Source organism: Pinus tabuliformis, chromosome 5_2 (genome assembly GCF_031772625.1).
Source record: "Pinus tabuliformis cultivar Carrire ecotype Pingquan chromosome 5_2, CPIR1, whole genome shotgun sequence".
NCBI lineage: Eukaryota > Viridiplantae > Streptophyta > Pinopsida > Pinales > Pinaceae > Pinus > Pinus tabuliformis.
The window spans coordinates 864,710,547-864,725,317 of NC_142306.1; the positions used below are offsets into that span (position 1 = coordinate 864,710,547).

Consider the following 14,771-nt stretch of genomic DNA (forward strand, 5'->3'; position numbering starts at 1 on the left):
CAGTCCACTTTCGCGAATGAGCCTGAAGGTCTTCGAGATACGGTTGAACGATGTTTTTGATGTCATGGAAGGCATAATTCATTTCCCTCTGAAACGTTGGCCCTGCGTTCTTTAAACCAAAGGGTAATTTGCGGTATGCGAACGTTCCCCACGGACAGATAAATGCAGTCTTTGACTGGTCCTGTGGGCGGATATTTATTTGATTATACCGGGAGAATCCATCCATGAATGAAAATATTTCTCATCTGGCCCATTCATCAATTATCTGGTCAATAAAGGGTGTAGGGTAGTTGTCTTTTGGACAAGCTTGATTTACATCCCTATAATCGACGCACACTCTAATCGTTCCTTGTTTTTCATAACAGGAACAATGTTCGATACCCAATCGGTTAGAGGAACCAGGTAAACAAAAACCAGCATGGAGAAGCTTTTCAACTTCTGCCTTGATGGCAGCAGCTTTCTTGGGGTGCACCTGCCGTAGCCGTTGTCGTACTGGTTTGACATCTGGGTACATATTAATTTTGTGTTCAACTATACTCGAGTCAATGCCTGGAATTTCATCATATGACCAAGCAAAGACATCTCTGAATTCGCGAAAAATAGCGTTATATATTTCCAGTTCTGAAGGATAGCAACATTTGCCAACATAAATATTCTCTACAACATCTGTTTTGGTCGAGATATTTATGGCGATAGTCTCTTCAATATTGGACAAGTTTCGCTCAGAATCCACCGTGTTTATAGTATTTGATAGGAAATAAAAAACTGATGGATGATGAAGGTCATCAGCAGTATCTTCTTTACAAGTCGGAAGATGGGAACGATGGTGGTAATCTTGCCATGGTGCCCCTTCAATTACCATTGATTGAACAATTCCTTCGTCGATGTAATGCACTTGCGACCAAGGATCTGAAGGGGTGCCATATTCCTCAAACCTATCTATCCAAACGCTTGATGAGCGTTGATTTCGGTTTGCCTCCCATGCTAGAAACATTGATTGCTACAATATTTCCATTTGGCTTGGAGGCAACACCAATTGATGATCCATGTTAATATCGTTTTTTGAGATCTTGTTAATAGAAGATATCATATTGCAGTTTCCTGTCGTTTCCACTTCCGCCAGGTTGAGTGGAGGTGGGAGGGAAAAAGTACCCATTAATATAGGGTCTTTTAGTAGGCCTACTCCAATATTTTGAAGCGAATGGGGGCTTCCATGGATCATCGGAATGCTTCACGTAACTTGGGAACCATTGGGGAGGAAAGTTTGTTGATCGACGATTGTAATCCCTCCTTGGAAGGGAAACGCAATCTTCCTAAAATAGGTCAACACAACAGCAGCCATAGCATATATCCATGGTCTTCGCAGTAGGATGTTGTAATCGAGGTTTCCGTCGATTACTTCAACATCTATTTCTACCATTTTCCCCCCTAGTTCAACTTGCAAGCTACTTAGAATACCATACGGGGTATGTGCACAGTTTTCAATGGAAATTTTTGCCTGTTTCTTACCAAATCAGGATCTAACTCCTCTCTTGTTTTCTTTCAAAGATTTATTGGAGAAAAATGATTATTACATGGCGAGAACATGAGCGTGAAGAAGAGGACATGCTTGCTTTACATGATCCGGTTACAGTAAACGCACTGCGGAACTATGGCTTGTTGAAGTTTTTCCCCATCTCTAGCATGAGACAACAAATCAACTTGTTGCAGTATTTTCTTGATGCTTGGGATCCTACCAGCCAGGTGTTCCAGATTAGGGGCAAATCCATCCCCTTGACTGTTGTGGACATCTATTTTTTTACCGGCTTATCGAGGCGGGGTGCCCCTATCTCTTTATCAGGTTCGGCCCGTGGAGGCGAATCTATGAGAGATTATGTTCGCAGGTATTGCAGAGAGGGATCTCAGCCGAGTAAAGATGGAAAGATCATCATCCGAGATGTCACTGACAGGTCTTTGAGGACCATTCTGTTCACTTTTGGTAGGATGGATGGTGGTGCGGCTCTCCATGTGGCCAACTGGTCTTATATGCAGTACGCCTTAGAATGTCTCGAACCGAAGGTGTTCAACTGGTGAAAATCAAAGGGGGAAAGCACCTCCAAAACTCCAACAAGCCAAAGTTCAAATGAAATGGTAAAATGAGGGGTAAAAGCACTTTTAAATTACTTTTTACGTAATTCAAGTAAAATCTTGGTGTCTTAACTCATTTTCTAAACATGTATTGTTCATTTCTAACTAGTTTGATGAAGCAATTGAGCATGCAGCGCAATCTTTGAAGGAACAAAGTCATTAATGGTAAAGTCAAGAAATGACCATTACATCGAGCAATTTTAACGCAGAATTCATGCTCGTTAAAAAATAAAAATAAGTAATGAGCAAGAGTTTCCCCTAGCGTTTAAGCTCATTTTAAAATAAAAAGTGAACCAATTTCTGGTAAATAACCATCGTGAATGTAGTACTTCAGCCTTTGAAGCCTTGGTCGTGTTCTCATCATCACCTCCACTCTGTATTGGCCGATCATTCACCTCCACTTGATTGTTTACCCCTTTTGAGGAACAGCTGCGAAGAGTGATCGTGTTAGCCTTGTAACACTTCCGTGATTAGAAAATTCCAAACCTTACCTGGAATCAGCTGCTACCCGAATTTATCACTCGTTCCTAAAAAACAAGTCTCCTTTAAGCTCTTTTCAACTGACTCGTAAAATATGAAAAGATTGTCAAGCCATTGGCCTCTCCAGCTCGTTAAAGTGACCAGAAGTGCTATCCCTCCTTTAGATTTTAATATTTCTGGACCCGAGTGATTATTACACAAAAAGATCGAGCACTTGTCTTGTTCGGCTCGTTCAAAGTACCGAAAATTCATACCTTCTGTATTATTTTATACTTTTTCGGACTTAAGGGATTAGATGACGAAAAAGGATTTTGGAGTTTCCTTTACGTTCTTTTTCAGACTCTCTAAAATTGAAAAGGACCGAGTTATCTTTGTCGTTAAACTCGTTAAAACCTAATAGCGACAAACTTGTCCATAACAGACAAGAATGAGTTTCACTATCGCTAGGCTCGTTAAAACATAGCGATGGGTTTGCCCGAAGAGAAAATTATAGAACAAGCATATGTTATCCTCCTCAAGCTTGCTAAAAATAAAGAGGTACTAGTCAGCAATGACTAGGGAAAAATTGGGAAGAAAAATTGAATAAACTTTGTTGGTAGCAAGTCGCTCTTGAACATGACACTTTCACTCCGCATCCTAGTTGGGTTGGGTTGTTCCATTCACTGGTCATATCACCATGGTTCCATCACACCATCCACATTTGGGGTTAATGCTACTAATCCATCATGTCAGTGTCGCCGCTATGTTCAAGAGAAGTCGCTCAGAGAATTCACCTGTGTCTCACCCACTGTAATACATTTTCGCTCCATTCTTTCATGACCGCCACCCTGAACCATATATCACCAGATTGTTTTCACCTTCATTAAAATCATTTGCTCCATTCTGTGTCATTGGTGTGGGATTCATTAAGGCCCTCCTATGACGGATCGCTTCTTTTCGACATCAGCTCATTATCCAAGAAGTCGATCTAGGAACAACCCTTTCAGTACTTTGAAGCTTGCATGCCTCAATGGCAAGTTTCTCACTTCCAGCGACAGGTTTACATCAATGGCCTTCAACCGAAAGATTTTACGTGGTGTTTGATGCCAAGTCCCTTATTCACACCACGTGAATTGTACTGCAGTACCTTGAGGGTCATCATCATTATCGGTGATTCCTCTTGTGCCTGTTAACAGCTTACATCATTGGCTGGTAATGAGGCGATGTCTTTCCATGTTCGACTCCAAAACATCTCTCACATGGATCGACTTGTACTTTGAGTGAAGATCGAATGAGATTGAAGACCCTGGATCTAGTTTCATCCATCTAGGCTACGATATATATTCAGGAAAATAAAGACATCAAATGTACATCATTGCTGCACAGATAATCATCCAATCTAAGGGATGATGGCTCTACCAGAATCATCAGTCTACACTCAGACGATTGTCTGTCTCATGTACATGAAAAATGAATTTATAAAGCTGAGCATGGGAATGCCCGCCTCAGCTAGATCGTGAAAATAAAATGAATATAATGTATTGTATTGTATCTTATTACAGGTCTCCTTCCAGCTTAAAAGAACTTCGGATCCTCATGATAAAGAATTTCACCCAACATCAAAAGATTAACGACCTCATGCTTTAGGGGGAAACTGTTATAGACATTTTTGGGCACTGCAACCCCAATCATAAATGTCCATAAACCAAGGGCTCCTAAGTCCCTAAAGGTGTTGTTCCAACCCCTAAAAGGACAAGGTCAACTGATTACAGCATCTCCCAGAAGTTGTCCATGAAAAGCTACTCAGAACTGGTCAAAATTGGACCATTTCACCTGCTCCATAGGCAAAGTGCGTTGCATCCCACCTAAATACACACAGTAGGTGAATTTCATTTCAAAAATCCCTTCTATAGGGTGCGATGGGCGAGAAGGGAGAAATGGCAGGGTAAATCCGCGAGGTGGAGAAGCATGGAATCTTCCAGAAACTTCTCCTGTGACACTTGCCTCTCTGAATTTGACCAGGGATGAGTAAGAGATCATCAATCTCCAAGTGGAATCAATAACTATCAGTGGGAAGACACTAATCAAATCTCAAGCTGACTCACCTCCCTTACAGACATCTATATATGGATCTTTTTTAGTATTTTCACTCAGATATTCCACAGTTTTCATTTTGCTTTGTCGACGTTTCGAGTCTAGACCAAGACTCATCATCAGGACTTGATTTACAAAAGAGAGAGCCAACAGTGATAAATAAGGTTAAGGTTGAGATGTCAAGTATGTGAGCCGACCAACTTACTGATTTGTATTAACTAGAATTTATTTTATTATGTATTTTTTAGCATACTTGGGTATTTATTATAGTTATTATTAATTGTTTTAAGTGAAATTGTTTATGTAATATGTTATTTATTATATTTTATTTAATAAATTAATTTACCAAAATGATTTAGTTTTAATTATGTATATATATATATATATATATATATATATATATATATATATGTATATATATATATATATATTAAGGAGGATAATTTATTATTAATGTTGCGATAGCTTAAATGTTTGTTAATGTATTATAATAATTTTCCGATATATTAATTTTATTTATTATTTATGTAAATTATTATAGTTGTTTATTAATTGCTTGAATTGAATTGTTTATGTTTTAATATTGTTTATTATATTCTATTTAATAAATTAATTTATCATAAAGATTTTGTTTTAACTAATTTATTAATTATACACGGGTATATTATAGTTATTTAATTACTTGTATTAAGTAAATGTATATGAAATAAGTTATTTATTATATTTTGTTTGATAAATTAATTTATCCTATGATTTTACTTTGATTATGTTTATTTATTTATTATTTTTATTATGATTTGATATATTAATTTTATTTTATCTATTGTTCATGTAAATTATTATGGTTGTTTATTAATTATTTGAGTTGAATGATTTTTAATATTTTTATAATCTTATATAATTTTTGATATATTAGATTTATTTATTGCACATGCTTAATAAATAAATAAAGATTTTGTTTTAACTAATTTATTAATTATACACGGGTATATTATAGTTATTTAATTACTTGTATTAAGTAAATGTATATGAAATAAGTTATTTATTATATTCTATTTGATAAATTAATTTATCCTATGATTTTACTTTGATTATGTTTATTTATTTATATATTTATTTATTATTTTTATTATGATTTGATATATTAATTTTATTTTATCTATTGTTCATGTAAATTATTATGGTTGTTTATTAATTATTTGAGTTGAATGATTTTTAATATTTTTATAATCTTATAATTTTTGATATATTAGTTTTATTTATTGCACATGTTTATTAGTTGCTTATTAATTGCTTGAGAATTGTTTAAGTTTGTTTGTTTATAAATAAATAAACATAATCAAAGTAAAATCATAGGATAAATTAATTTATCAAACAAAATATAATAAATAAGTTATTTCATATACATTTACTTAATACAAGTAATTAAATAACTATAATATACCCGTGTATAATTAATAAATTAGTTAAAACAAAATCTTTATTTATTTATTAAACATGTGCAATAAATAATCTAATATATAAAAAATTATATAAGATTATAAAAATATTAAAAATCATTCAACTCAAATAATTAATAAACAACCATAATAATTTACATGAACAATAGATAAAATAAAATTAATATATCAAATCATAATAAAAATAATAAATAAATATATAAATAAATAAACATAATCAAAGTAAAATCATAGGATAAATTAATTTATCAAACAGAATATAACTTATTTCATATACATTTACTTAATACAAGTAATTAAATAACTATAATATACCCGTGTATAATTAATAAATTAGTTAAAACAAAATCTTTATGATAAATTAATTTATTAAATAGAATAGAATAAACAATATTAAAACATAAACAATTCAATTCAAGCAATTAATAAACAACTATAATAATTTACATAAATAATAAATAAAATTAATATATCGGAAAATTATTATAATACATTAACAAACATTTAAGCTATCGCAGCATTAATAATAAATTATCCTCCTTAATATATATATATATATATATATATATATATATATATATATATATAGATATATGAATAAACATAATTAAAACTAAATCATTTTGGTAAATTAATTTATTAAATAAAATATAATAAATAACATATTACATAAACAATTTCACTTAAAACAATTAATAATAACTATAATAAATACCCAAGTATGCTAAAAAATACATAATAAAATAAATTCTAGTTAATACAAATCAGTAAGTTGGTCGGCTCACATACTTGACATCTCAACCTTAACCTTATTTATCACTATTGGCTCTCTCTTTTGTAAATCAAGTCCTGATGATGAGTCTTGGTCTAGACTCGAAACTTCGACAAAGCAAAATGAAAACTGTGGAATATCCGAATGAAAATACTAAAAAACCTAACCACAGAAATCTACAATCCATTATATATGGATCCCTCATCCCAGAGATCCAGTGGCTGGAATTTTGCATCTTGTAAGGAGATGTTGTTGGTTTCTTGAGACAACATCATAGTGTTGGGTGATCTAAGCTTTTCATGAGGTGAAGAAGGGCTTACTTGCTGAGAAGATGATGCTGGGTCAGAACAATTGGTTGTAATTCTCTTGGCTCTTTCTTGATTATCAATAAAACTATTCAAGTTTTCCTCCATACACTTGTGTGATTGATGTTTTATGCATTTGTGTGGTTAATATACATCTGATCCTATATTGCTTATGATAATAGATCCATGTTCTCGTATAGTGTTATGCTGCTTCGATTCTACAGGTATTTTGTGAAGCTGGGTACGAAAATAGGTAGCAAAGGACTATCAAAAGAGAGAGGAATCGAACAAGGAGTCAAAAGCAAGACAGAGGTTGGTCTCCATTATTCTTCTCTCATCTATCTTTCATAAAGGAAAACGAAAGTAGTTTTAGTTTGTTTGTTTCTAAGGTAGCTACCAGCCTTAGTGGGATTAGCAGTTCTGCATAGACACTATTCCTGGTAACACTAGTATACACAACGCTATCACGTGTCAGAAACATAGAATCATTGTATTTGCTTAATGCTCTTAAAGGCAATAATTTTAAGGTTAAGCAAAAAGTAAATTGTGAAATGCAGCATTTACAAACCACTGCAAAATGGCAATTGGAATATGACTATTAATCAATACAATCAATGCGATCCATCTTTATTCTTTCATTGAACACTCATAATCTTCATGCACATCTTAATGACATATGCAATGATTATGACACAATGAAATCTGATATCTTATGCTTACAACAAACACATATGTCATTGTGTATGCAAAATGAGTACTTCAAAAATTTCAATTGTATCTCAAGTTGCATTAAGCATGGAGTATTGATACTGATAAAAAAAATATATCATTATCCTTGAACATACCCATTTTGAAGATCAACTTGTAGAGGCACTGCTCACAAAAATAAAAGTTCATGGATTACAAAGTGCAATACTCAATATATATGCATCACCACATGCAAATGCGAACAATATTTTGAATGTCATTGCAAATGCTTTATGCCAGTTAGATCTAAAAAATATCATAATTATATTAGGGGACTTCAATATTGAAATGGTGCATTGCAATCAAAAAACAAAGCAGCTAGAAAGCTACATGGAAAACTACAATCTTCATTTCCTTATTGACAAAACTAATAACATGCATAAATCATTCATTGACCATGTTTGGGAAAATCTAGCTAATATAAAATATAGAATTTTCATATTAGATACATATTGGTTTGATCATGATACAATATCTCTTGTCCTTCAGCGATGATATACACATGAAACACTTTACAAAATTGCAAATTTTGATACTTTTGCAATATGCCATTGTTTTTACCACTTCTATTTTACTAAATCATATTAGCATATTCTCTCTGCAATAAACCAAATAATAACACCATATATATATTTTTCATTCTATTGTACATTTACATATATGACCTCATATATTCGTTAATGCAAATTGTGCCAATGAAACCCTTTTCAATTAAGCAAGACAAGAATCCTATTGTAAATTTACACATATGACCTCATATATTTTTGAACGCAGATTGTACCAGTAAAACCCTTTTCAATTAAACAAAACGAACGAGAAAAAGGAACAACAACATGGAACATGTATGAAGAGATTATATTCTTCTTGCTTTTCCTTTTCTATGGTTTTTATGTTCTTGTTCACTTTTTACTTTTATATGCTCTTTTAAACTGAACTAAATATATGCTACTATTCTATAACATAGCATAATTCTTGAAAAAGGAAAAGAAACAATTCAAGAGATAGAGGGCATGACCCAAATAGAAAAGGCAAGCCAACCACTTGTTTTGGAAAGGTATGTCTATGACAACTATACAAATATGCTAATTTGTATTTAGAATATTAATGTTTACTAAATATGCATTATGTTTTTACATATGTATAATTAAATGTATATAAATTAGAAAATGTTGGACGAGTGGAGAAAGCACTAGTAGTAAGTCCCCCCACACAATGCAGCAACAATACATGTACAGGTTAGATATCATAATTTTTTTATTGATTGCTTATGCAAAATACATGTGATAATATCCACATCATATTGAAATATGCAATTACTTTTTTTAGTCCAAGTGAAACAAACACAACAAAACTTGATTCAACAAATCTACGAAATGATACATCAAAAAGGTATGCATATGAAATACAACATTGTAATCTATTTATACTTCTACAATTTATAGAAAAAACATAGCATTGTAGAGATGTTTATAGCAGTATCTAACTAAGCAATTTTTATAGGCAAAAACAGATACTCCCAATTAAAGTATCAATTGAAGATCTCAATAGTCATAGAATTGGACAGCTATTTGTTGGAGACATAATGGTTGTGTATAGCGCATTTCTTGATAAAGCAAACAAATCACGTCAAATATTACGGTCCGATTTGACAGATGCTAAAGGAATGATGACTATAACATTAATTGTACCTGCACATCTAGTTGAGTGACATGAAAAAAAAAAAATTGCAAGGCAACAACATATCAATTACAAATTTTAGGATATTGCCTAAAACTGTTTATTATCGCGGTGACTGTGACAAAATAATTTCGCTCAATGAATCAAGTATCATAGAAACTATACCTGAGGTTTGCAAAGAATATTGCTTCATTCCCGATACAACCATTAGGAAATTTGCAAACAAAAAAGAAATGTACCCAATTGGTACAATCGCTGCAGCCGTTACACTTGCAAAACGGGTTGGATTGCATTACACACTCCATAAAGATGGAGATTCTAAAAATGACAATGAAACAATATGTATTTGCATATTACTTATTCCTAATTTTCAATAGATAACATGCATCACTTCAATATATAATTATTGTAATTTGTCTCTTGCACTTGCAATTGTTCAACACATACGAACAATGTATTTGCATATTACTTATTCGTAATTTTCAATAGATAACATGCATTACTTCATTATATAATTATTGTAATTTGTCTCTTGCAGTTGCAATTGTTTGACACCTACGAACAATATTTTATTTCAATGGAAGAACAACTGCAAAAAGGAGAGTTCCCCCTGATCCTTTTCAAAAATATAACAAAAAGGATAGACACAAAAGAAAAAATATTCAGAGCAACAAAGTCAACATTCATGACTGAACTTAACACAGATGCAGTAAAGAATCTCAGAAAACTAACTACATCTACCTATGTTGTAAGTATAACAATAATGATCTTTTTACTAGCTTTTTATTTCATATGTAATAATGTAGATTAACATTTTAACATTTTATAAACAGGTCGAAGGTATTTTGATGGTAGCAAATTCATATTCAACTCCTTTCAAATCTCTTTGTGCTATTTGTAACTCTCCAATCACTTCATCCATACTGATAACCAATGGAACAATCTACTGTTCACAATGCAATAATAATTGCCCTTTCATCTACAGGCATTGTATAAATGGTGTAATAGAATCTATTACAAATAACATTGTGCATTGCATTATTAGACAACCTTTACTACATGACTTACGTCATGATTTAAAACCAATGTCATAGAAAGCATATTTGGAACAGAAAGCTACCACTATATACATGTTATGTGACTTCAAAATTCACAGCAAGTTCACACTCAATGAAGATAGTGAAATATTAAATGTTGGCTAACAAATGGAAGGTACATCAACATATGCCTTAACATCTTTTCTTTCAAATATGTCTTCTGTTCAATTCACAATGTTATCATTTGATTATAACTAACTATTTGTTATACAGATCACAAAATCCAGGAACATGGAAACTATTGGAATCCAATAGCTTGCACACATGTACACAAGAAATGAAAAAGTGATATGAATATGTTTCTTCATATTATGTTGTTATTGTAATAGAACTATTTAACTTGCAGTTTCCACTCATTTACCAAGAAAATGTACTTATGGCACAATATTGTTGTACAATATTTTTTGATTATCATAATGTTCCATAATTCCTACTAATTATCTAAAAACAATTGTTCTATTTTTGTCCTACTTCCACTCAAAGTTTTTACAAAAGTCTATCTGAAATTCTCAAATTCATTACTCTAGTTTTGAGCATTCACTGCTTTTTTCTTAGTATGCAATAAGTACATATCCTATATGTTATAACATGTCTAGAAAATGTCCAACTAAGGAGCTCACATGGGATAATCCATTTAGACTTGTGTAAGAACAACCAAGTTTTTTTCAATATCAAAATGTGTTTTCTTCTTTCTCATAAATGTCTTAGTGATTTATGGTTATTTTTTAAGTATAAAAATAAACATATTTTAAATTTTATTTTGAGAATATGTATAAGTTAATAAAAATATGTTTTAGGTTTTATTTTGAAAATAGATATAAGACAATTAATTTTTGGAAGTAAAAAATTCTCAAATCAAAAAGTAGCTGAATATTGTATTGATCTTCAAAGGAGTCGTCTCCTGCTGCTGGTTCTAAGTATCATAGCTTGCTTATTTCTTGCCATTTATAAATACTATATTCTCTGCAATAATTAAGCTTACAATCAATACAATGAATCAACTTGAGGTCTTTTGTATCCCACCTTATAGCTCCATAACACAGATAATTGTTTCTTATGTCAGCTTACAGCTCTACAACACTTCTTTTAAGAAGGTGGTAGTAAATCTATCATCATATAGATGCATCAATCTTCATGGAAGTTTTATCGTCAATTCTGTGGTTAGATTTCAATGTCAACTACTTAACTTTTTTCTATATTTTAACTCATAAGCTTCATCCTCCAAGTATCATACGCATTTCCTTAGTTCGTGCATCTTCATATTATTTTACTTATACAAGTAATAGATGTAATAATAGAGGTAATAGAATCAACTATACTTACACAGAGCTTTCCCTCTTGGCCAATATTCGGAAGTCAAGCATGAGGTAATGTGCTTGCATCTAAGTAGCAAATGGTTCAGTTTATTGCATTATACTAGGCCTTTCATCATCCACGAAATCTAGAAATTCGCTGAACTGGTAACTTTATACAAAAAGCTCCCAGACCTTTCTTTCTCCACTTTCATTGTGTAGTATATATTCTGTGGCCATTTTTCAAGTTTCAGAATGCTTTGGGATTGTAATATGTTTTCCATTTTTACATTTCACAACATTTTGCAATATGTTTTCCCTTTTCACATTTTACAACATTTTGTAATTTGTATATTGATCACAGGAAGCACCTACTGTGAAGGATATTCGTGATATTATTTTTGCATCACAGGTGATTGGAAATATGAGTGGGGCAGCTTCTTTGGATGACCTATTAGCTAATAGGTATTCTAAACTAGACTGCTCTATCATCCCAATGGAGAGAGGCCATGATTATTCTATTATGATCCTGAAATACTTGTAGAAGACTTACAAGCCAATCAAAAAAAAAGTGAGGTGATTTAATCTGTTATGCCCTGTACGAAATTCTGCTTCTACCTATATTTTTTGTTTGCTCACTGGATTGAGCTTTTGCTCTCGATTAGATGATGAGCCTGTAGATTAAATTTGCTTGCATAGCCTTTTCACGTTAATGTGCATAATATCTACGCTCTTCAAGGTTCCGAACCTACCTACAAGGAAGCTATGAAGTTTCCCAATAAGGTCTTGTTGTGGTGTGGTATGCTCATTATTTCCTCGTAATTTTATATACATTGAATATGCAGTGTCATAGTTCCAGGTTTATAAAGGATCTCATCAGATCTCATTCCACCAAAGTAAGGAACCATCTCTGGATTTCCTTGCGAGTGAAAATATGATAACACTAAGCATGAGGCAATGTGCTTGCATCTAAGCAGCAAATGGTTCAGTTTATTGCATTCTACTAGGCCTTTCACCATCCATGAAATCCAACAATTAGTTGAACTGGTAACTTAATACAAAAATCTCTCAGTCCTTTCTTTCTCCACTTTCATTGTGTAGTATATATTCTGCGGCCATTTTTCAAGTTTTAGAATGCTCCAGGATTGTAATATGTTTTCCATTTTTACATTTCAAAACATTTTGCAATATGTTTTCCCTTTTCATTTTTTACAACATTTTGTAATTTTTATATTGATCACAGGCAGCACCTATTGTGAAGGCAAAGTTTTCTGGGGGGGGTGGGGGTTAACCATTTTGGTGGGTAACAAGGTCTACAAATATCGTGATCTTGACAATAGTTTATATCAAGTTACTACCACAGTTCCTCATTTACATCTAGTTTCTAAGACATGAAATTATGCATTGCTCTATCAATGCTTACATATTTTTTTTATCAACTCTTACTCTAGAACAATCATCTAGACCAGGTTCATCTTGAGAAGGAACACTACTTCCACTAGCATGAATAATGTTTCTTTTAGCCCCATCTTGTGCAATATTTGATATGATACAATGAAGAGGTGAATTTTGAAAGAGTTTTAATGTGCAACTAATGTAGAATCATGACCATCTACCATATAATGTAAAGGGTTCCTTCCGAGGTTGTTAATGCTATAAGTTTGATGGGAAGAAAAGAGCATATATGAATCAGCTTTTTGCCTTAACTCAGTTAATGTTGGGCTTCTCGACTTTATCCAATCCAAGGAAATAACTTCTTGATTCAAATGTTTTTAATGAAAAAAAAATGCATCATGTTCTTAGAGCACCATGTGAGCAATTTCAAACAATAAAGTCTTCTTAATTCTCTCATGCCTTAATCCTTTTAGGTCATATGTTCTTAGCCATAAATATGTTTCTTCCCCATTCTTATTTAATCCAAGAAAATATTTAGGGTTGATCCTTACATACCCAAAAGGGGCTAATTCTGTCGTAATTCCCTCCCTCCATCGAAGCTTCTTTCATGATAGCAATTATACCCAGATCACTGACAAGTCTATGCATGATTCGTAATGCCTTTGCTCCAGAAGGGTTTAACTCAATTCCAGGAAGAAGCAGGCACATGGTGTTTGGTGCTATATTTGTCAACTCTTTAAGTTTGATACCCAATTCTCCAAAGGTTGATCCTGCATTCTCCACCAGTTCCAGGCCATGCACAGATTGTCCTCTATGGATTGCCTGTTTCAAGCTGCAAGTCAGCACGTGTTTCACGGTTCGGTGCACATTATTTGGTCGCCAACGAACACACCTAGGAGCTCCAAATATATGTGGTACAACATTCTTTTCCATATATTCAATCATGTCAATCCTTACAAGTGCTTGTTTCATATTAAGAAGATAGCTTGCAAGAGCATTTTCTAGTTTAGCTTTTCCCACTCCAGTTGGACCCATAAACATGAAACTAGCAATTGGGTTGTTAGGGTCAGAAATTCCTACTCTTGATCATCAAATTGCATCAGCAATAGAATTCACTGCAATATAATGACTGACAACTTTCTTGTGGAGCTCTCCCTCCAAGAAGGCACGCTTCTCCCTCTCCAACTACTACAGATTTGAAACCGGAATACCAGTCCACCTAATCACAATCTCTACAATATAAATTTTTGTAACTTCCTCCTGAAGCATTGAATTACAAATTTTGTTTTTTTTCAGTTTCTTCCAATTGTCGTTGAAGAGATATGAACGTCCCATACTTCAGTTCA

The 14,771-nt window shown here is 32.8% G+C and overlaps 1 pseudogene; it reads right to left on the minus strand.

Annotated features, from left to right (window-relative positions):
- LOC149162065 (butanoate--CoA ligase AAE1 pseudogene) overlaps positions 1–14,460 on the minus strand; it is a 42,084-nt pseudogene extending 27,624 nt beyond the window's left edge.
- Between the last annotated feature and the right edge of the window lie 311 nt (positions 14,461–14,771).